The following is a 25224-nucleotide window of genomic DNA, read 5'->3' on the forward strand; positions in this document are numbered from 1 at the left end:
CAGTGTCTGTATGGGTAAACTTGGTAAAATTACTTGATAAAATGTGAAACCTCAGAGAACACACCAATCATAAAGTTGTTCTAGGCCAAGTGTTGCAACACAATTTTTCACATAGAGCACTAAGGTGATTGGCGCTTTAAGGCAGTCACATGACCAAACAACTTGATTCGGCTCAGGGATAATAGTAGAAATTCCCAATGTCTGAAAGTATCAAACCAGTCAAAGGACCAGCAAATGCTGATGCCAAACATGCAAGTGTGCACCTGGGCTTTTATTGGATTGGAGTGCACATTTTCTAACAGTACTGTGGGTGTACATACTTCACATGCACTGTTATAGTCCAATGCAGCAGCTAACCACCATCTTCTCAAGGGCCATGAGAGATGGGTCATAGATACTGGCCATGCCAATAATGCCCACATTCAGTGGAAGGATACCAAATAACTTAATGGGACTAGGAGGAACTAAGGTTGTCGCCCCATTATCCGAATCCCTCTCTTACATAAAGAAAATAGGTTAACTTCCCATTCTTCAGACTCTTGTATAGAGGTGATGACGTACAGAGTTGCCCGGATAGTCAGGGAGATCACGGAGAATGGAGGACCACAACAAAAGTTAAAGAGTCTAGTCCCATATTACTACTGCATCTCCCCACCACCAACACATGATCACCTTCCTGGCCCACTCAGTAACCTTGATCTGTGAGTAGAGCTTGAAACAGGTTGCTAGAGGTGCACAGACCCATACACAGTTCACTGTACTTCACGTACAGTTAATATCTGAACCAATTATTCCATAATGATATAGTCAAAAGCAAGGGGAAAACCTATTTGGACTCTGGATTTCACAGTCAAGAAGTTAACTGCCTGGTCACTTCAAGGAGAGCTGCCAGGAATTGGTATAATGCCTGAACCATAACCAATTCCTCATCCTTCAAATATAAAGGTAGATATTATTCATTACCAGAGCAAAGACTTGACCCAAGCCCATTTTCTTCAATATAGAAACAAATAATAGAACAATATTTTTCTGTTTAAAAAAGTATTAATAAGGTATTTGGCAGAACAATTGATTTAAGGCAAGGTGATCTTCGCAAGTACAGGAAGCCCCAGTTCCCCTCATTCCTCATCATTGAGAGTCTCTGTCTCGGAAACAGACAGATCCATCTTCCAAGCCAAAGTACACCCTTTCTGCCATGCCGATGAATAAGCCCATCTCGACCACTCCTGGAATCATTTTAATGCCAACATTCACCTTTCTCCAGTCAGAGATATTATTAAACTTCCAATCCAGAATGAAATTCCCATTATCTGTCACCACTGGTCCAGCTTTACTGACAGCCATTCGCAATTCTGCTTCCCCACCAAATTTAGCAGCAATTGCCTTGGTTACTGGCACATAAGCCATTGGGATGACTTCAATCGGAATGCCTTTTTTCCATTTTTCACCAAGGCTTTTGGAATCCTTCCTGTAATCTGCAACCACAATGAACCTCTTGGCACAGCCAGCAACAATCTTCTCCTGAGTCAAGCATCCTCCTCCACCTTTGATTAAGTTCAGGTCACAATCCACTTCATCTGCACCATCAATAGCAACATCGAGCTCCGGGTGTCTGTCCAGGTCACTGAGAGTCAACTGATGCTGTAGGATTAGCTGACGAGCCTGGAATGAGGTAGGTACACAGACTATTTTCAGATTTTCATCTTGAACCCGTTTAGCTATTCTGTCCACAGCATACACGATCGTGGATCCACTTCCAATCCCCAGTGCTTGGTTGTGTTGCACGTGATTATCCATAGCCATGTAACCAGCTTTCCTTTTTGCCTCTCCCTCCATGCCTTTGCTGAACTTCCTCTTCAATAAGAAGAGCTGCTGTTGTTGCCGGCGCCGGCGAGCCGCTCTGAGTCCAAAGCGCAGCTCCAAGGAGTGGAGTCCAGGAAGCCTCAGCCACATTGCCCCTCCCTTCCCCACCTTACACAGCCTACTCTCACTAACATGTGGCACTTGGAGTAATCCAGAGATTACTTTGAAGTTGAAGTTCTGCTTTTTAACCTCCATCCCAACTTCCCATATTCACTCAGCAAAGCCTTTTCCAAACTGTGTTGTTCTGAGCAGTGTGCACGATAATTTCTGACTTCTGACTCCCCACTATGACGAGATGGTGCAATTGCTTTGAGATATCCTTGAGCCTGGAACCTGAGAGGTGACAGATCATCTTGAATTCTCACTCATGGCTGCAGAATCTGTCTCTGCCCCTGACTGGAGATTTCCCTATAACATTACACTTTAGAACCTTGACAAACCCTGCTTAACTGAAGATTCATTTCTGGTGCCCAAGATCTCGCTGTCACTTTTATGTTTCTCTCAGAGACTATCCCCTCAATGATACCCAAAATGGTATGTCTGTTGGAGAGAGGAATGGCCACAAGAGACTCCTGCACTACCTTCCTACCTCTCCTGACAGCCACCCACCTACCTAATTATCTACTAATTATCACACTTTTTGCAGGCTGATTGTTGCTGACACACTCTGAACACGGAACTGTACAGGACCGGAATGGGCCCTTCGGCCTATGATGCTGTGCCAAACATGACACCCAATTAAACTAATTCTTTCTGTCTGCCCTTGGTCCATATCCCTCCATTCCTTGCATGTTCATGTATTTATCTAAAAGTCTCTGAAACACTGCTATCATATCTGCCCCCACTACCACCCCTGCCAGACTTCTACCACTCTATGTGCAAACAATTTGCCTTTCACATCTCCTTTGCACTTTCCCCCCCTCACCTTAAATTCATGCTTCTAGTTTTAGACATGTCAAATCTGGGAAAAAAAATACTCTGACCATCAACCCTATACATGTATCTCATAATTTTATAAACTTCTATCAAATCTCCTCTCAGACTCCACTGCTCCAGAGAAAACAACTCGGGTTTTTCAAGCCTCTCCTTATATCTCATACCCTCTAATTCAGGCAGTATCTTGGTAAACCTCTTCTGCACCCTCTCCAAAGCCTCCACATTACTTCCTGCATGTGACAAGCAGAATTGAATGCACTACTCGAAGTGTGGCCCAACCAAAGTTGTATAAAGTTGCAACATGACACCCTGACTTTAGTTCTCAATTCCCCAACCAATAAAGGCAAGCATGCCAAACACATTCTTTATCACCCTCTACCTGTGTAGCCACTTTCAGAGAGCTATGAACTTGAACCCCAAGATTCCTCTGTACATCAATGTTGTTCAGGGTCCTGCCATTAACTATATAATTTTTCTTAACAATTGATCTCCCAAAGTGCAGCACCTCAAACTTATCTGGATGAAACTCCATCTGCTTTTTTTCCACCCCTATCTGCAACAGATCTATATCCTGCTGTATTCTTTGACAACCTTCCACACTATCCACAACTCTATGATCTTTGTATTATCTGCAAGCTTCCTCAATATCTACATATTTATCCAGGTCATTTATGTATATCACAAACAGCAGAGGTCCCAGTATGGATCCGTGCAGAACATCACTAGTTACAACCTCCAGGCTGAGAAACATCATTTCACCACTACCCTCGGCTTTCTATGGGCAATCCAATTCTGATACCACAAGGCCAAGTCACTGTTGATTCCATCCATCTTAATCTTCTAGATGAGCTTACCATGATGGACCTTGTTGAAAACCTTACTAAAATCCATGTAGACAACATCCACTGCTCTACTCTCATCAATCACCTCGGTCACCTCCTTGAAAAATTCAATCAAGTTAGTAAGACATGACCTACCCTGCAAAATGCCATGCTGACTGTTATGCCATGTTTCTCAAAATGCACATAAATCCTATCCCTAAGAATTTTCTCCAATAGCTTTCCAACCACCGATATGAGACTCACCAGTCTATAGCTACCTGGATTATCCCTTTCTCCTATTTAACACCTATATTCTATATCATAAAGCCTAAAAGTATGCTGTGGTAAGTAATCCACCTCTTGCCTTCCCAGCATTTGGCCCCTTTGAACAAGGTAAAAACAATGACTGCAGATGCTGGAAACCAGATTCTGGATCAGTGGTACTGGAAGAGCACAGCAATTCAGGCAGCATCCGAGGACAGGCAAAATCGACGTTTCGGGCAAAAGCCCTTCATCAGGAATAAAGGCAGAGAGCCTGAAGCGTGGAGAGATAAGCTAGAGGAGGGTGGGGGTGGGGATAGAGTAGCATAGAGTACAATAGGTCAGTGGGGAAGGAGATGAAGGTGATAGGTCAGGGAGGAGAGGGTGGAGTGGATAGATGGAAAAGGAGCTGGGCAGGTCGGACAAGTCCGGACAAGTCAGGGGATCGTGTTGCTGGAGGTTAGAAACTAGGATGAGGTGGGGGAAGGGGAAATGAGGAAGCAGTTGAAATCCACATTGATGCCCTGGGGTTGAAGTGTTCCGAGGCGGAAGATGAGGCGTTCTTCTTCCATGCGTCTGGTGGTGAGGGAGAGGCGGTGGAGGAGGTCCAGCACCTCCATATCCTCGGCAGAGTGGGAGGGGGAGTTGAAATGTTGAGCCACGGGGCGATTTGGTTGATTGGTACGGGTGTCTCGGAGATGTTCCCTAAAGCGCTCTGCTAGGAGGCGCCCAGTCTCCCCAATGTAGAGGAGACCGCATCGGGAGCAACGGATACAATAAATGATATTAGTGGATGTGCAGGTAAAACTTTGATGAATGTGGAAGGCTCCTTTAGGGCCTTGGATGGAGGTGAGGGAGGAGGTGTGGGCACAGGTTTTACAGTTCCTGCGGTGGCAGGGAAAGTGCCAGGATAGGAGGGTGGGTCGTAGGGGGGCGTGGACCTGACCAGGTAGTCACGGAGGGAACGGTCTTTGCAGAAGGCGGAGAGGGGTGGGGAGGGAAATATATCCCTGGTGGTGGGGTCTGTTTGGAGGTGGCGGAAATGTCGGCGGATGATTTGGTTTATGCAAAGGTTGGTAGGGTGGAAGGTGAGCACCAGGGACGTTCTGTCCTTGTTGCGGTTGGAGGGGTTGGGTCTGAGGGCGGAGGTGCGGGATGTGGACGAGATGCGTTGGAGGGCATCTTTAACCACGTGGGAAGGGAAATTGCGGTCTCTAAAGAAGGAGGCCATCTGGTGTGTTCTATGGTGGAACTGCTCCTCCTGGGAGCAGATACGGCGGAGGCGGAGGAATTGGGAATACAGGATGGCATTTTTGCAAGAGGTAGGGTGGGAAGAGGTGTAATCCACCAAGTCAAGAGTGTGATGGAATACGCTTCATTTCCTGGATGAGTACAGCTCCATTGACACTCATAGCTTGGCGACATCCAAAGCAAAGCAACCCACTTCATCCACCACATTCAACATGCACTCATTTACATTCAACATCCACTCAGCAATGTACACCACCAACATGATGCACTGCAGTAACTCACCAAGCATCCTCCAATAGCACGTTCTAAACCCACACCCTTTGTTACCTAGAAAGACAAGGGCAGAAAATGCATGAAAACACATTATCTGCAAGTTCCCCTCCAGGCCACAAACCATCCCGCCTCAAAACTATATCATCATTCCTTCACTGCATTGCATCAAAATCCAGAAAATCTTTTCCCAACAGCATTCTGGGTGTTCTTGCACAGTTCAAAAAGGTAGCTCACCACCATCTTTTTCAAGGGAATTATTGATAGCCATTAAATACTGAAAGCCAGTGATGCTCATTTCACATGAACAATTCACTTGAATAAATTATTTAAACCTTTATGAGAAAAATTTGATTCAATTCAATAGTGATGCATAATTAAAAGAAAAAGTTAAAAAGACACTAGCAAACTTCACAGATTTTATAACAAAACTATGTTCCTGAATGTGAAATGACAAGTTTGTAGAACACCAAATTTAAAACAAGCATGAAATTATATATATTTAAAATACTTGCCTGCAGTAAGATTGATCAGTGCATTAAAGAAGAAATGGAAAAAGACATTATGCTTCCTAGTAGATTCAAAATCAGAGACAGTTTGAACAAAAGACAAGATTGGATCTCATGGAAAACACAGTTTCAAAGATTTGGAATTGTTATAAAACAGAATGTGGAAGCAGAACAAATTCATATGCTTTCAGATTCAATAGGTGTTAGAGCTGATATCCTAAATTACCAAAATACAATACATACGGATACTTGCAATGATGTTACAAATGTTTTTGACAATTACTTTAAGTTAAAAACAAACACAATTTTGTATCGACCACATTTAACAGAAGAACTTATTTTCCAGGCGAATCTGTTTCCCTTTAATGAAAACCGAAAGAACTGCAGATACTGTAAATCAGAAACAAAAACAGAAGCTACTGGCAAAGCTCAGCAGGTCTGGCAGCATCTGTGAAGAAATACAAGAGTTAATGTTTCAGGTCTGGTGACCCTTCCTCAGAACTGTGGGACTGTTGCCGGACCTGCTGAGCTTTTCCGGCAACTTCTATTTTTGATTCTCTTTAATAAATTCAACAGATTAGTTGAAGCCTGTGAAGATTGAGCTATGCAATCAGCATTCATAACATATGGAATTGTAAACATTATTTATCAGTACCTATGAGAGTTTTCACAGTCCAAGGAAGAGTTAACATTAGAAAAAACTTATCTAACTTGTGTTGGGACAGTGATAGTGAAATCCTGCACAATGAACAGCCTTACTACAGAAGACTAATAGAACCCATTAACTTCACAAGTACATGCACACTGAACAGATACCTGGCAAGCCAGCACAAAACATAAACAAATTATCAGAGACTAAGAGTCAGTATCAACGCTGTGGAACAAAAAAGCTTCACAGACAAAGTGAGTGCCCAGCAATGTCATGAAAATATATTTTTGTAAAACCATTAGCTACTTCCAAAAGATATGCAAAGGACAGAGCATTTCTATAATTGGAAGTACTGGTAGCTACATTGTTCGTGACATACACATTAAAATGTTGTAAGGCCAGGACCAAACTCATTGGTTCTTTTTCGATTGTAGAGTATTTCCTCTGGTGAATATTGATCTTCTTCAAAAAGTAACCAACTGGCAGTTCAATCCCATCCTCATCTTCCTGTAGGAGTACAGCTCCAGCTCCTATATCACTAACTTCGATGGTGACTTTAAAAGATTTTGCAAAGTTTGGTGTAGCTAAAACTGGTTTGGTGGTTAATATGGATTTCAAATGGTCGAACGCCTCCTGGCATTGTTCTGTGTTCATCTTCAGCAAGTGGGCTAACGGTGCCACTACACTGCTGACATTTGGAACCACCCTCCAATAGAATCTGCTGAGACAAAGAATCAAAGCATCTCTTTCTTCAAGGTTGGTCATTGAAATTCCTCAATAGCCTTCATCTTTGCATTCCATGGGGTCAACTGTCCGTGACCGATATTATGTCTCAAGAATATCATCTCTGCTTTCATGAATTTAGTTTTATTTAATTTTATCACCAATTTTGCTTCTCGTAATCATTCAAAGAGCTCTGCCAACTGTACCGTGTGATCTTTCCAGTACTTACTAAAGATCACAAGTCCAAATAGACTGCACAGTTTGTTAACCTAGCCACAACTCTGTTCATGAGTCTTTGGAATGGGGCAGGTTTGTTCTTCATTCCAAATGGCATCACTTTAAACTGATATTATCCATTTGGAGTTACAAATGCAGACATTTCTTTCACTGTCTCTGATAAAGGTATCTGCCAGTAACCAAGCATTAAGTCCAACTTGGAGATGTAACTGGCTTGTCCGACTTTTTTGATACAGTCCTCCAATCTAGGAATTGGATATGACTGTGATTTTGTAACGGCTTTGACCTTCCGATAATCCACGCAGAACTTTGAGTCCAATCCAGTTTGGGAACTAAGACGATCAACGAACTCCACTCACTCTGGCTTGGTTCAATGATGTACTCGTCGAGCATGGCCTCCACCTCAATCTGGACCTGTCTGGCTTTGAGAGGATTAAGCTGCTAGGGGTATTGTCTTATCGGAGCAGTATTCCTTACGTCTACTTCATGTACAATAGCATTAGTCATCCCCATCTGATTCTGACAAATGTCCTTATACTGCAGTAACAATCTTTTAATTGTGTTCTATGCTCCTGAGACAGGTAGCTTGCTAACATATCCCACTCCTCAAGGACTTCTTCATTTTTAATCTATTTTGAGGGAACTCAAAATCTACGTCATCTGGATTTGATTTCTCACTCTGGGGCCAGTAACTAACACCTGTGTCTCCAGTTCTTTCTCTCTAGTATCATACGGTTTTAACATGTTCACATGACATACCCAATACCTTTTTCTCCTATCTGGCATTTTTACTAAATAGTTCATCTGACTCAACTTTTTCTCAGTTTGATAGGAACCACTAAACTTGGCTTTGAAACAATCTCCTGTCTCTGGTAACAGTGCTAACATGTTATTCCCTTGGGAAAATGTCAGAGTCTTAGAGCTTTTATCTCCTTCATTCTACACTGTCCACTCTGTAGGTGCTGTATAGCTAACTCATCTACTCGATTTAGTCTCTCCCTCATCTCTGATACATAGTCTAACTGTGAGATCTCTGACTTTGGTCCTGTCAATTTTTGTTTAATTGATTTCTCACTTCATGACTGAATTTTAACTCAAAGGGAGTTAACTGAGTAGATTCATGTTTGGCATCTCTTTTGGCAAACAATACAAATGGGATACCTTTATCCCAATCATTTGGGTAATCCTGACAGTATGCTCTCAACGTGGTCTTCAAGGTCTGATGCTACCTTTCTCAAGCTCCCTAGGATTCAGGATGATATGCATTGGATTTAAAGTGCTGTATTCCTAAGCTCTCCATAACCTCCTTAAACAACCTAGCAGTAAAATTTGACCTTTGGACCGACTGAATCTCTCTGGGTAGCCCATACCATGTGAAGAAAGCTACTAACTCCTCTACCACCTTTTTTGCCTTGATACTCTGTAATGGAATTGCCTCCAGAAATCTGGTAGACACATCCATTATGGTTAACAAGTACTGGTTCCCACTTTTAGTTCTCAGGAGGGGACCTACACAATCAGTTATAACTCGCGTGAAAGATTCTTCATTGCGGGAATTGGTAACAAAGGTGCTGGTTTTATTACCGCCTGTAGCCTACCTACCATTTGGCATGTATGACACATACGATAAAAATTACCCACATCCTTGTGCATTCCAGGCCAATAAAGATGTTTTGTTCAGTCTTTCATACTCCTCAGTGACCTCCTACAGGTAGTTCATGTGCTACCCGTAACACCTCCTGTCTGTATGCTGCCGGCAACACAACCTGTGCACTTCAGCCCATTTCTCCTCTGCACTAACCTGCCATGGTCTCTATTTCTGCCTGAGGATTCTATCTTTCAGATAATAACCCTCCAGAATATTATCTGCCTCCTTTTCAGAGTAGGCATCCACATATATATCTTTTATCATTATGTCTTGCTGTTGCAAGTCCCTGAGCCTTTCAGAACTAAACACTTTTGCCTGATCCTCTGCCTGTTCAGGTTTTTCCTGCATCGTTACATTAAACAGGGTATCCACTAACTGAACCTCAATTCATTCATTTTCCTCTTTACTTCTCGCTTCGTGCTGTGAATTATGATCATGGAATCTGGTTACCATACAGTCTGGGAAAATACCATGATATTTCTGCTTTAAATCCTCAGTTTCGTCATCTTCCTTGGGCTTCTCAAAAACCAGGGGTGTCACTCCCACCTGCGATACTGCCAAATCATTCCCAAGAACAAACTGAATTTCTGGAACTGACACTCTTTCAGTAACTCCCACTGTAATTTCTCACGTCTTGAGTTGGCACTCCAACCTGATCTTACATAGGGAAATGCTAATTTTTGTCCAGCTATCCCACAAATTACCATACTCTTGGGTAACAGATCAGAAAGAGTTTGTGTTTGCTTAGCCCTTACTATCAGTGGCTGGTTAGATCCTGTATCTCTCAAAATTATAACTTCTTGTCCTTCTCCCCCTGTTCTTTCTGAGTAAACTTTACCTATAGAGGCGAGTTCTTTGTAGAGATCAGGTACCAATTCCATACCCAGCCCCTGCCTCAGCTGTGCACTCTCCTGCAGCTCCTTAGCTCTTCTTGGGCTCTCCTTTATTACCTTCACTAATGCCACTGGCTTAGCTTCTTTTCCCACATCTTTTCCCACAATGCCTTTCTTTAACGACCAGCAATGTGACTTTATATGTCCCACTTTCTGGCAGTGAAAACACCTTTTCCCAGTGCCCTTCTGAAACCACCGGCACTGTAATTTTCTGTGTCCCACTCCATTACAGTGAAAACACCTGAGGCATTCCTGAAGAAGGGCTTATGCCAAAACGTCGATTCTCCTGTTCCCTGGATGCTGTCTGACCTGCTGCGCTGTTCCAGCAACACATTTTCAGCCTTTCACCTTCTATCCACCCTCTTGGGCTTCTTTAATATACGGTAAATTCAAACCGATGCTCTCGATTCTTGGTTTTGTAGTGTAGGATTTCCCTGTCTCCCAACTTCTATCCCTCACAGGATAAAATTCTCGCCAGGAGCTTGTCTTATGCACCAACATGTACTCATCTCCTAATTCTGCTGCCCTTCTCACTTCCTGAACTTTCTGTTTCTCCACGTGAATTCTTACCATCTCTGGAAGTGAGTTTTTAAACTCCTCCAGTGGAATAATCTCTCTTAGAGCATCAAATGTCTTATCCATTTTCAAAACAGGCATCCATCGATCAAAATGACTATGTTCAATTCTTTCAAACTCAACATAAGTCTGACCTGGTTCCTTCTTTGTTTTTCTAAACCACTGTCTATATGCTTCTGGTACCAATTCATAAGTACTTAAAATAACTTGTTTAACCTCTTCATAATCACTTGACACCTCATCTGACAGCGTGACAAATACCTCACCAGCTCTGCCTAGCAATTTAGTCTGAACTAGCATTACCCATAAATCTTCAGACAATTCCATCTGCCTAGCCATTTTTTCAAATGAAATGAAGGAGGCTTCAACATCTCTCTCATCAAAATGTGGCAGAGATTTGAAGTATATATCACTACCTCCTCTTTTAATGTCCATCCTGTTAACTTGACTTTGCTGACTAAGTCACAACTTTTCAAGTTCCAATTCTCTCTTGCTTTCTCTCTCCCTTTCTTCTCTCTCTCTTTGCTCAGTGAAGAACCATCTCTCTCTCTCTCTTCTCTCTCTCTTTCCCTTTCTTTCTCCCTTTGTTTATCTTCTAACTCCATTTTCTTCAATGGTAATTTCAGTTTTTCTACCTCTATTGCACTTATCCATTTCTCTGACACACCTAAATTGAGTAATTCCCTTACAATTTCAGCTTTACATTTGTCCTTGGTTAAACCCAAATCTAACTTGTTTGCTAATTCTATAAATATGACCTTTTTCTTTCCTTATAAACTTTCTTGGCAAATTTGAGAATCATCTTCAAATCCTAGAACTTCTTCAGCAATTTTAAGAGCCATTTCTCTGACTTTTAATTTAATCAACTACAAGTCACTGAATTTAAACAAATTGTCTCACCTATGTTTTATTTAATGATCTGGGACACTAACCTGCAAGTATTTAAATCTGCTGGGAATTTTCGTAACCCCAAATCTATTCAAATCTGTCTAAACCAGTTCAAATCCCAATGACGAGATCCCAAATTGTTACAGCATGATGCAAACCCCACTGCTGATTTGAACCAGCTACATAGAAAAGATTTATCCCGTGCAGTAATTTATTAAATTTCGATAAGTCATGAACTATTTAAAGTAAAAATTAATAACTTTATTTCTTAAAGTATAACAGAGAATAATTAATTAACAACTATTTACAACTCCTTACTCTAACCTATCTTTTACCTTCCCTTCTATAATACTAGCCCGATAAAACCTCAGATTAACAAAAGATTTACAAAACAAAACTTCTTATCTCAAGACCAGACAACTTTCGGTTCTTCTCTGTATTCCGGTCTTCTTTTCTTCTTCTTGGGGATTCTGTTTCCCAGGTTGCTGATTGATAAAGATACCTTTAAGAGAGCTATTTTTTTCAGGCAGTTTTTACATGTTGGTTGCTTGACAGTTCTCCTCTCAACGGTTCAATTTTCCCTGGTCTTTTACTCCCCCAAAGCATTGGATTGTGTCAGTGGCTTTTAAGATTGTCAATATACTAAATTCAAACTTGATTAGAATTTGGCATTTTCGGGGTATAATTTAAACTGATTGGTCAAAGTTGAATTTGTCCTGGTGTCATAGCAACTCAGCTATCTGTTCTGAACTAAATTATATTTTGTAAATTCTCCAGCACTCAGTGTGTTTGCCAAGTCCTTCACTCTCTTAAAGGTACAGTACACTTCTACACCTTCTTGACAATAATGACTGAATTTATTATGTCAATAGACATAAGTTTGGGTGGCTTGTTGACGAATGGTTAGCACTGCTGCCTCACAGTGTCAGGGACCCAGATATGATTCCACCCTTGGACGACTGTCTGTGCGGAGTTTGCACATTCTCCCCATGTCTGCATGGCTTGTCTACCTGGACTTCAAGAAGGCCTTTGACAAGGTGCCACAGAGGAGGCTGTTGAGTAAGATATGGGCCAATGATGTTAGAGGCTACCATGGATAGAAGATTAGCTGTCTGGCAGAAAGAAGAGAGTGCAGATAAAAGGGTCCTTCTCAAGATGGCAGCTGGTGACAAGTGATATTTTTCAACGCTTAGTGTTGGGACCACAACTTTTCATTCTATACATTAATGATGTAGATTAAGGAACTGAGGTCATTTTGGCTAAGTTTCAAGATGATACAAAGATAGGCAGAGGGACAGGTAGCATTAAGGAGGCGGGGAGGCTGCAGAAGGATTTGGACAGGTTAGGAGAATGGTCAAAGAAGTGGCAGATGGAGTACAATGTGGGAAAGTGTGAGGTCATGCACTTTGGTAGGAAGAATAGAGGCATGGACTATTTTCTAAATGGGGAGAAAATTCAGAAATCTGAAATGCAAAGAGATTTGGGAGTTCTAATCTAAGATTGTCTCAAGGCAAACTTGCAGGTTGAGCCAGTAGTCAGGAAGGCAAATGCAATGATGAAATTCAAAAAGTTATTTTGAGAGGACTTGAATATAAAAGCAGGGATGTACTTCTGAGGCTCTATAAGGCTCTGGTCAGACCACATTTGGAATATTGTGCATACTTCTGGGCCCCATATCTCAGGAAGGATGTACTGGCCCTGGAAGGTGTTCAGAGGAGATTCACAAGAATGACCCCAGGAATGAACAGTTTTACATATGAGGAACGTTTGAAGATTCTGGGTCTATACTCAATGGAGTTTAGAAGCATGAAGAGGGACCTAACTGAATGGCCTGGGCTGACTGGATGTTCGGAAGATGTTTCTGTTGGTAAGAGAGACTAGGACAAGAGGGTACAGCCTTAGAGTAAAGGAAAATGTCTTTTGGAACTGAGATATGGAGAAATTCTTCAGCCAGAGAGTGGCGAATCAGTGGAATTCATTGTCACAGAAGTCTGTGGAGGCCAATTTATTGAGTATATTTAACGCTGAGATAGATAGGTTCTTGATTGTAGAGGGGCTCAAAGATTACAGTGAGAAAGCAGGAGAATGGGGTTGAGCAACTGATCACCTATGATTGAATGGCAGAGCAGAATCAATAGGGTGATTGGACTAATTTTTTATGGTTTTAGAGCATAGAACATAGAAAAGTACAGCACAGAACAGGCCCTTTGGCCCACGATGTTGTGCCGAGGTTTAATCCTAATGTAAAATATAGTAACTTAATCTATGCACCCCTTAACTCACTGCTATCCATTTGCATGTCCAGCAGTGGCTTAAATGTCCCCAATGACTCTGCTTCCACCACCACAGCTAGCAACGCATTCCATGCATTCACAACTCTCTGCGTAAAGAAACTACCTCTGACATCTCCTTTATATCTTCCTCCTAATATCTTCAAACTGTGACTCCTCATACCAGTCCATCCTGCCCTGGCTACTGACTCTATCTATTCCTCTCATTATCTTGTATACCTCGATCAGGTGTCCTCTCTTCCTCCTTCTCTCCAGAGAGAAAAGTCCGAGCTTATTCATAAGGCAAGCCCTCCAGTCCAGGCATCATCCTGGTAAACCTTCTTTGCTTTATCTCCAAAACCTCTGTATCTTTCCTATAGTAGGGTGACCAGAACTGGACGCGATATTCCAAGTGTGGTCTCACCAGGGACTTGTAGAGCTGCAACAAAACCTCGCAGCTCTTAAACTTAATGAAAGCCAACCCTATCCCGCAACTTTGAGGGATCTATGTACTTGCACACCCAGATCCCTCTGTTCCTCCACACTGCCAAGAATCCTGTCTTTAATCCTATATTCAGCATTTGAGTTCAACCTTCCAAAATGCATCACTTCGCATTTATCCAGGTTGAACTCCATCTGCCATTTCTCAGCCCAGCTCTGCATTCTGTCTATGTTGCGCTGTATCCTGCAATAGCCCTCTATACTAATGACGACACCTTCAACCTTTGTGTCCTCTGCAAATTTACTAATCCACCCCTCAACCTCCTCATCCAAGTCATTTATAAAAACTAAAAGGAGCAGAAGCCCAACAACAGAGCCCTGTCCATCTACAACCACTCTCTGCCTTCTGTCAGCCAGTCAATTCTGAATCCAGATAGTCAAATCTCCCTGTATCCCATACTTCCTGACTTTATGAATGAGCCTACCATGGGGAATCTTATCAAATGCCTTGCTGAAGTCCACGTACACCACATCCACTGCTCGACCGTCGTTAACCTGTCTTGACACCTCCTCAAAGATAAGATTTGTGAGGCAAAACTTGGAGGAGGGGGGTTGGGAATGCGATAACTCAGCACCACCTTCCTAACCTGCAATCTTCTTCCTGACCACTCCGGCCTATCACCCTCACCTTATCACCCTCACCTTAGCCTCCTTCCACCTATCGCATTTCCAACCCCCCTCCCCCAAGTCCCTCCTCCCTACCTCTTATCTTAGCCTGCTTGGCACACCTTCCTCATTCCTGAAGAAGGGCTTATGCCCGAAACGTTGATTCTCCTGTTCCCTGGATGCTGCCTGACCTGCTGCGCTTTTCCAGCAACACATTTTCAGCTCTGATCTCCAGCATCTGCAGACCTCACTTTCTCCTCCAGATAGTAATAAATCCTATCCCTCAGAATTCTTTCCAAAACTTTGCTGACCACAAATGTAAGACTGACTGGTCTGTAATTGCCAGGGATTTCCCTATTACCCTTCTTGAAAAGAGGAAAAACATTCGCCTCTTTCCAATCCTCTGGTATGACTCCTGTAGAGAGTGAGGAGGTAAATATCCTCGCCAGTGGCTTAGCAACCTCCTTTCTCACCTTCTGGAGCAGCCTAGAATAAATCTGGCCCTGGGGATTTATCAATCTTAATGTTTTCCAAACTTTCTAGCACATCAACTTCATCAATTTTGATCTGGTCAAGACTGTATCCCAGCTCCACTAAGTTTTCATTTACAAGTTCCCTTTCCTTGAAGAAAACCGAAGCAAAAAACTCATTTTGGGGCTTCCCCTATCTGCTCAGAGTCCACGCACAAGTTCCCTCCGCTACACCTGATCAGCCCTATCGTCTCCCTGATCATTCTCTCATTCCTCACGTATGAGTAAAATGCCTTTGGGTTCTCCCTAATCCTTCTTGCCAAGCCTTTTTCACACCCCCTCCTGGCTCTCCTCAGTCCATTTCTGAGCTCCTTTCTAGCAAGGCTGTAATCCTCTAAAGCTGGGCTCAATCCTTGCTTCCTCCACCTTATGTAAGCTGCCTTCTTCCTTTTGACGAGAAGTTCCTCTGTTCTCGTCATCCAAGGTTCCTTACTCTTACCCCTTCTTACCTGTCTCAGAGGAACAAATTCATACATCCCTCACAAGAACTGCTGCTTAAATAGTCTCCACATGTTTTGTGGTCTTATGGTCATGTGGTTTCCTCCGGTTTCCTCCCATAGTCCAAAGATGTGCAAGGTAGGTGGATTGGCTATGCTAAATTGCCCATAGTGCCCAGGGTTGTGCAGGCAAGATGGGTTAGCTATGGGAAATGCAGGGTAATAGGGTAGGGGGTTGCTCTTTGGAGGATCGATGTGGATTCGATGGGCCAAATGGCCTGCCTCCACATTGTAAGGATTCTATGAATTGTATGAACTTACCTTAAGTTTGAATCAGGAGCAATTGTCACTGTGTTACCTGACAAAATTTGATGTTTGAAGAACATAAAAGCTGCATTCACAGAAATGTCTAGAGTAGGGAGAATGACTCCCAAAGTTAAAGAGATGATAAATGTGACACTAACCAATACTGCATGCTAGAGAATGCAAATGATATCCATAATTAACAAATGTCACTCGTGAGTAAAGCTGTGTTTTTTTTTCTGTTTTTAAAACTGAAATTTGTTAATGAAATTCAACCAAATTAGAAGAAAAATATATGGGTAATAGGAAAGAAGTCAGCCAGTGGAAAACAATGTCAGTTTTCCAAGAGTAATGTCTGGATCTAAAATGTTGACTGCATTTGATGAATACAGCTTATTAATATTCAAAACTTGTTTTATATTACCAGCTCAGAAGAAATTGCAGATTTTACAGAAAATGTTTCCTATCTCTGTTACTATTGAAGCATTGTTGGTAAACCCTTCTTAAGGGGTTACACCTGAAATGTTGACTTCCCCACCTCCTGATGCTGCCTGGCTTGCTGTGTTCTGCCAGCCTCCTGTTTGTCTACCTTGGATTCCAGCATCTGAAGCTTTTTTTTGTCTCTAACCAACTATTGAATCATCATCAGAAGACCATCATCAACACAGCTTGGTGGAACAATCAAACGGAAGAATCAAAATTAAAAATTGCAATGTATCTACCTTATTGGTGAGCCTTTAACGGAACACCTTGATAAAACAATCAAACAATAAAGTGATCAAACAACGTCAGCCACAAGAATTGAAACAGAGATGTCATACATTTACTACAAAGACAAAAACAAAGAAACACTTCTTTCTGAGATCAAAGTTCTCTGGATAAGTGAATAGACTGATGGAGGCATCTGTAATCTATAGAATCTTATGTTAAGTTCAGTTATGAAGTGAACAGGATCTTTCAGTGTGGAAAAAAGAGTAAAGCCAAGTAAATAGCTATTCTCAAGTCACGGTGCAGTCAATCGCCCAAGACCAAAACAATTACACTCTAAGCCCGTTGGTAAATCTTCAGAACAATTGAGTTTGCTAAGTAAGAGAATAATAAGGAGAAGTGGTAATGGTAAATACAATAAACATGAACATATTTTTACAAAGGAGATATAATGTGTGAACAAAAGGCAAAAGCTTGGGAGTGGGTTTGAGGAGGGGAAAGAGGTATTGTATAAGGTAATAGTTATAAACAGTAAATACGTGGGCTATGCTGAAGCTCCACCCAGTCTGCTATACATAATACAGCCACTAGCCAAAGACTGGGGTAGTTCAGAGTTCAAGAGTTGAAACTTAAGGGGTGCACATATCTCAGCGGGTGGTAGTGTGGAGGTGGATATAGAGTTAAGGAGTGGTGAGCCATACAGGAATTTGAAAACAAGGCAGAGAGTCTTTGAATGAAGACATTGTTTAACTAAAGGCCAAAGTAGATCATCAAGCACAGGGTGAAAGGTGAAGAGCAATTGGTGCTAATTAGGACATAATCAGCAGAGTTTGGGATGACTTCAGATTTGTAGAGGGCCGAAACTGAAAGGCCAGCCGGTGTTCCTTCAAATATTCTTTTTTGCTATGATCTGTTTATAGGGGCCAGTAACATTTTTAGAAATCCCAGCTGCTAAAAGAAAAAAATGCTGTAAGATTCTATGGGTATAAACAAGCACATTTCTCTTCTCCCCCCAAGCCTACTCCACCATAAACGTCCCTGTCTTTTCCATTTCAACCTTTGCCAGCCTTCTTTGCACTGATTCCACTTGCTCATGGGATACACCAGACTTTCCGTGATTAATAAGAAATATTTAGGAATTGACACAAACTGACTAAACTGAAGTATTTCTCCACCTTCAAAATGACTGTGACAACACAGCCTTAGGAGAAATGTTATTTAGAGAAGGGAATAATGGGTAACCTAAAGAACCTTAAAATTATGGAAAAGTAGCTTATTACAGTTGGTATGGTAGCTCAGTAGCTAGCACTGCTGCCTCACAGCACCAGAGACCCGGGTTTGATTCCAGCCTTGGGTGACTGACTGTGTGAAGTTTGCACATTCTCCTTGTGTCTGTGTGGGTTTCCTCTGGGTACTCCGGTTTCCTACCACAACCCAAACATGTGCAGGTTAGGTGAATTGACCATGCTAAATTGCCCATAGTGTTCAGGGGTGCATAGGTTAGGTGCTTTATTCAGGAGTAAATGTAGAGTGATAGGGTAGGAGAATGGTTTTGGATGGGATACTCTTCAGAGAGTCGGTGTAGACTTGTTGAGCCGAACGGCCTGTTTTCATACTGTAGCAATTCTATGATTGTATATTAACATAACTGTGTGGGATTGTTTAGCTCATTCTGAAGGATGACTGGTTAGCATTGCCAACAGTGTGGGTTCAATTCCTGCCAAGAAAGACTTGCCTTCTCAACCTCTCCCCTCTACGTACATAAGATCCTGTTATAACCAGTCATTGTCTGATGTTCCCGATGTATTATAGCTGTATGTGAGAGGTGCCAATTTTCAATGTTCTGGGTGGGGAAGAATGAACTGACTCACCTTACCCAGCTCTTGGTTGGTCACACCTTGTGGATGCCTTTCTCATGTACCAATTTAATTACGTTTTGAAAGGAGTCAATTTAACCAGGCTTTGAGTTAACCAAACGTTAAGTTTGCTGGATAGTAAATGCAGTAAACAATTACAATGCAACATACATATACGATTATAAATGAGAAAAGAGTCCAAAAAAAGTTGTCCTAAATCCTTCTCTATTGCACAAAGAGGAGATGATAGGATACTATAGCCATTATATTGGGTGATAAAGGTAACACCAATGTTGTTGGTAGTGAGCAGTTGATTAGGATATTTGGCTCTGCAGGACAGCTAGGCAAAAGTGAGGACTGCAGATGCTGGAAACCAGAGTCTAGATTAGAGTGGTGCTGGAAAAGCACAGCAGGTCAGGCAGCATCAGAGGAGCAGAAAAATCGATGTTTCGGGCTAAAGCCCTTCATCAGGAATGGAGGCAGGGAGCCTCTAGGGTGGAGAGATAAAAGGGGGTGGGTGGGAGGGGGTGTTGAGGTTGGGGAGAAGGTTGCAAAGAGTACAGTAGGTGAATGGGGGTGGAGATGGAGGTGATAGATCAGAGAAGAGGGTGGGGGAAGGTAGAAAAGAGTATACAATCGGTGAATGGGGGTGGGGATGAAGGTAATAGGTCAGAGGGGAGGGTGGAGTGGATATGTTGGAAGGGAGATTGGCAGGTGGGACAGGTCATGAGGACAGTGCTGAGCTGGAAGGTTGGAACTGGAGTAAGGTGGGGGGGAGGGGAATGAGGAAACTGGTGAAGTCCACGTTGATGCCCTGGGGTTGAAGTGTTCCAAGGTGGATGATGAGATGCTCTTCCTCCAGGTGTCAGGTGGTGATGGAGCGGCGGTGGAAGAGGCCCAGGTCCTGCATGTCCTCGGCAGAGTGGGAGGGGGAGTTGAAATGTTATGCCATGGGGTGGTAGGGTTGATTGGTGCGGGTGTCCTGGTGATGTTCCCTAAAGCGCTCTGTGAGGAGACGTCCAGTCTCCCCAATGTAGAGGAGACCGCATCGGGAGCAACAGATACAATAAAAGACATTGGTGGATGTGCAGGTGAAACTTTGATGGATGTGGAAGGCTCCTTTGGGGCCTTGGATGGAGGTGAGGGAGGAGGTGTGGGCACAGATTTTGCAATTCCTGCGGTGGCAGGGGAAGGTTCCAGCACCACTCTAATCTAGATTCTGCAGGACGGCTAAAAGGCTGCACTTCAGTTTCCCTTTGCTGTCACTGATTTCCAGCAAAGAGGGACTTTGATTTTTTTTAGCCCGCAGCTCAGGTTATTCCCTGCCACAACCCTCACAGCTCACACTTTCACTCACTAGCACAAACAGATCAGGGTCAAAAGCGGCATTTGACCTGTTCTACTTATTCTTGAAAAGGGAAAAACATAACCATGCCTCTTGGCCAGACTCTTCTCTTTGCTCCCATCATGTTCAAAGTCTGAAATAATTCCTGGGAGATTGCAGTTCGGTTTATAGCACATTTCTCCCTTTGAAATTCTTCTCTTTTAAGGTTTCTTGACATGTGTAACTTTCCAGGTACTTCCTCAAAGCTGAGGACACATCTTCCAGACAGATTAACGCTGTCATTTTTATTTGGCTGTATGTCCTCTCTGTGAAAAAACATACACTTTAATTAAAAGTTCAGTGTATCCTTTGGCGTTCTTAAGTTATAGCCCATCATGAAACCCCTCTGTCCTTGAATACTGGTTAAAATGCACCATTTAATATAAAAATCATTTTTCTGTACCTTCTGTCAAAGGCGCCTTGTGTCACACAAATACAATTTGCCACATGACTGCCTATTCTGCTAGTCCCATGTCTTGCTGCAGTTGATGAGGACCATTTTCAGTTAGGTGCACCTGAAATTTGATATCATATGTTACTTTATATTCATATGGCTATCTGAATTAGGAGCAGGAGCCCAAGTGTCCCCTGCCATTCCATAAGATCCTGGCTTATTAGATTGTCACCTGTATGCTACCGTCCTGCCTAATGATGATACCTTATTAGATTAGTATCTGTGTTCTACCTTCTTGCCTAATGGTGATATCTTATTAGATTGTCATCTGTATGGTACATTCCTGCCTAATGGTGATATCTTATTAGATTGTCATCTGTATGGTACATTCCTGCCTAATGGTGATACCTTATTAGATTAATATCTATATTCTACCTTCTTGCCTAATGGTGATATCTTTTGACACCCCTCTTAGTGGAGAATCTATCTGCCTCTGCCTTAAAAATATTCAATGATTCTGTTTCCTGTTTTCTCTGGAGAAAGGAGTGCCAAAGATTGAACGTCTTCATATTCCTATCTTATTGTGAAACTAAATTGTTTTAAATCATGTCTTCTTGTTCTAGTCACTTCCACAGGGGAAATATCTTTTCTGCACTCACCCTGACAAGTCACCTCAGGATTTTACTTTTCCATTCTTCTAAACTCCAATGGATACAGGATCAAACTTTCCAAAATTCCTTAAAACACTCTATGCCAGACATCAGTCCAATTCATTTTCCCTGAACTGCTTCTAATGCAATTATATCCTTTCTTAAATAAGTAGATCAACATTATATATAATACGATGTGGTTTAATCAATTCCTGTATAAATGTCGCAAAACTTTCTTACTGTTACTGGCATTCCATAAACAACAATACTCTATTTCCCTTCTTTATCACTTGCTTTCTGTCATCATGCCAACTTCTTGTGATTCATGCACCAAGACATGTTAACCTCTGTACCTCAGAGTTCTGTAATATCTCTCCATTTAAATAATGTGCTCTCCCACACTCCCCCCAATCCTTCTATTCTAAAACCCTAATCATTTGTACATAGAAAACAAAAGAGATGATCCTGACACACAGCATTGAGGGAATTTCACTGTCTAACGTCCAACAGTCTGAAAAAAATAAATATTTACCATACTTCCAAATTAGAAAAAGGTGGTTATGTGTACTCACATGAGAAACAGTTATATCTGTCACTGTTATTAATTAGTAAAATGGATACAAAAGCCTGTTGAAATCACGGAGTAATGTTGGACCATATTCCTATGCAAAATGTAGTGGGTGGTAAGTATGTAAGGAATGTGGAGGGCTCTTGGGTCACAACGTTTGTGCACTTGCCTTTGGTCCAGAAGATGCAAGTACAAGTTCCACCTGACTCCAATGTATGTCATAACGTGTCTGAAAAGGTTGATTAAAATGACAAGGGAATGTCACCATCTATAGTTTACAGTATAATTTAATGACAAGCGTAAAATTGTGTTCAGTCACTAGTTTATTTTTAAGTCATTTGTTAGATTAAAAGTTTTAAATACAAATTCTTGTCAGGTCATTCTTTCAACTCATAATCAGGGGATTCAGCTGTCCTTTTACAAATTACCAGTTTCTACCAAGATCATAACAATAGCCACAAAGGTCCAGTTTTAATGTAATTCCTATATTTCATGAAATAAATGGTTGAGTTGGAAACAGATCACAGAAGGTTCATGCGAGAGGTTCCTGAGGTGAATGGCTTGTCTTGAAGGGAGATAGAGCAATTTAGGCCATTAATTACTAGAGTTTAGAAGAATGAGAGGAGATGTAATTTGAGGTATTTAAGATGCTAAAGGGAACTGATTAAAGTAGACGTAGAGAGGATGGTTCTCTTGTGGGGCAATCTGAAACAAATGGTACAGTTTTAGGTTAATAGATGGAAGTTTTAAAACAGATAAAGAAGAGGTATTACTTGTATCAAAGGGTTAGATGCCTGTGGAATTCACTACCTCATAGTGAGATGGACACCAGGACACTGAATAAATTTAGGGAGGTGAAAGACAGATTTTTAATGGGTTAAGGGGTTATGAGAAGTGGGCAGGAATGTGGATTTGAAGCTGAGATCAGTTATGATCTTATTAAATGGCAGAGCAGGCTGAATTGCCCACTCCTGTTTGTGATTCATGTGTTCTATAAGTTGGTTATCTGGCAAGAAGAAGCGATTAAGAAGTTGTTAATTGTAGAGCTTAGTTCATCCCATTGACACCTGATATAATTTCCCAAATAATGGGCATGGTTTAGTGCCTGGAGCTGAATTTGTACTTGAATTTTCAAGAAGTATTTGGTCATGCTAAGTGCCGATATATTACATTGCTCCTCAAGATCTTCCACTTCAAAACCTCCTTGGATCCAGATATGTTTTCAAATGTGAATATATTCCAGAGATTAATTTTTTAAAAAATAATCACACAGTCTTTGTTTCATCCATCCATTCTTCCGATTTCACTTTCCTATTCCACATCTTTGCTACATCTCAAATATTATGAGAGTAATCAGCTATGTGAAAGAATCAGAAGGGTGGGAAATCAAATCAGAAAGTATAAAACTTATAATGGTATTCGTTTTATTTATCCATGCCATTAATAGACATTTTATAATTTGGTGTTAACACTGATTAAGTATATTTCAAAAATAATTGTTTTAGTGTGAAATATTAGCATTATAAATGATGCGATATAAATGAAAATTTTTCCTTTGTTATATTTATTTCCCACATCAAAATATTTTGCAGCTATCTTAAATGCTTCTTTTACCCCATGTTCTGCATCATGTTTCTGTATTGTACTTTCACACAAATGCATAGTGTTTGACTGCTCTGAAGTCACTAACAAGGTTAATGGAAAAATGTGGTGCAGTTTTCATGCTAAAACTGTGATTTTGTTTTCAGTGAACACCCTGGCTGTTGAACTTACTTCCAGCTATTTCCCATTGCCACCCTGCAGAGTAGCCTCTGTAACTGGAGGGTTAGGAATATCAACATTGGAACCCAACTGGTTTAGCCTTGACCTCCAGTGAAAAGAGACAGATGCACTCTCCTCCCTTGTTGGCATCAGATGCTGTGTCATGCTGGGTGAAACCAGGCAGACACTGTTAGTGACTGTCATTGCTACCTGTCATTAACAGCCTCAGGCTTCAAATGCTTGTCTTCCCTGAGATGTTCAATTGCATAGTGAACACTGCTGAATGTCTGTCTTGACAGAACATGGATCAATGCATATTAACATGGTCTTTGATCTTGACAGGCAGTGCTGCAAAGTGGACATTTTAGTTAAGTGAGAATAGTAAAGGTGCAAACAAGTCCCAATACAGCAGGAAAATTGTTGTCATGACTGAACATGTAGAACCTTGCCGTTAAAACAAAGACATTGTTTAATGTCCAGTGAATGTAACAGATAAACCATCGTTCTTAGTTAAGGAGATTGACCCAATTGCCAGACAGTCATCAATCAAATGGAGGTGGGCATGGGGCACAGCAGATGCCGAGAACGTTGCCTGGGACATTGTAGATCCCACTGGGCGTTTACTCAACACTAGGAACCATCCAAACTTTGCCATTTGAAATCAGAGAATTCAGAGGGTTCTGATGAAATTACGTTACTCTGGTAAAATTTGATGATTAAACATATTGTATAGTTACCTAGGAGTTAGACAACAGAAGCCCCATATTTAACTCAGCCGCTACAACTATGTTCACTTATACCATCAAGACCCAAATGTGACACAGCCCTGCCTTCCTCCAGGGCACCCCAATCCAGTCCTTGTCCTCCCCACCCCAAATCCAAACCCCACCCCCCACACTCTTCTTCCCACTCTGACCCAAACTGCATCTGCCACACCAACCACCACACAACCACAGCCCCTTCCCCAGGACCTGACATCTACCTGTTATAGACCAGATCAAACTCCTTCAAAATGTATCAAGAAGGTAGCCTTGACCATAACTTTTTTTTTAATCTTATTTAGAGGCAACTGTAAGACACTATGTTCTCGATGTGATTCAATTTGTCAGTCTACTAGGCTTTAAACAAAACATACTTGATTCTTATAACACAGTTAAAATACAAACAAAAAAAAAGATATAACTTATCTGTATTGATATACTTGACAAAATAATATATATTTCAACCAATACTCATAAACTGTTTCACGATCAAAGTCAAAAGGTGCGGTGCTGGAAAAGCACAGCCGGTCAGGCAGCATCTGAGGAGCAGGTATCAACGTTTTGAGCATAAGCTAGTAAGTTTGCAGATGACACAAAAATTGGAGGTGAAGTGGACAGAGAAGAGGGTTACCTCAGATTGCAACAGGATCTTGATCAGAATGGGCCAATGGGCTGAGAAGTGGCAGATGGAGTTTAATTCAGATAAATGCGAGGTGCTGCATTTTGGGAAAGCAAATCTTAGCAGGACTTATACACTTAATGGTAAGGTCCTAGGGAGTGTTGCAGAACAAATAGACCTTGGAGTGCAGGTTCATAGCTCCTTGAAAGTGGAGTCACAGGTAGATAAGATAGTGAAGAAGGCATTTGATATGCTTTCTTTTATTGGTCAGAGTATTGAGTACAGCAGTTGGGACGTCATGTTGCAGCTGTACAGGACATTGGTTAGGCCACCTTTGGAATATTGTATGGA

At 41.7% G+C, this 25224-nt stretch overlaps 1 pseudogene; it reads right to left on the reverse strand.

Moving 5' to 3' along the window:
• Window positions 1-1128: 1128 nt before the first annotated feature.
• On the reverse strand, window positions 1129-1953 carry LOC122550443 (ribose-5-phosphate isomerase pseudogene; annotated as a pseudogene).
• Between the last annotated feature and the right edge of the window lie 23271 nt (window positions 1954-25224).

This window comes from Chiloscyllium plagiosum, unplaced genomic scaffold, assembly GCF_037043375.1.
Source record: "Chiloscyllium plagiosum isolate Xiang-an unplaced genomic scaffold, Cpla_swu_hap1 HiC_scaffold_6, whole genome shotgun sequence".
Lineage (NCBI taxonomy): Eukaryota > Metazoa > Chordata > Chondrichthyes > Orectolobiformes > Hemiscylliidae > Chiloscyllium > Chiloscyllium plagiosum.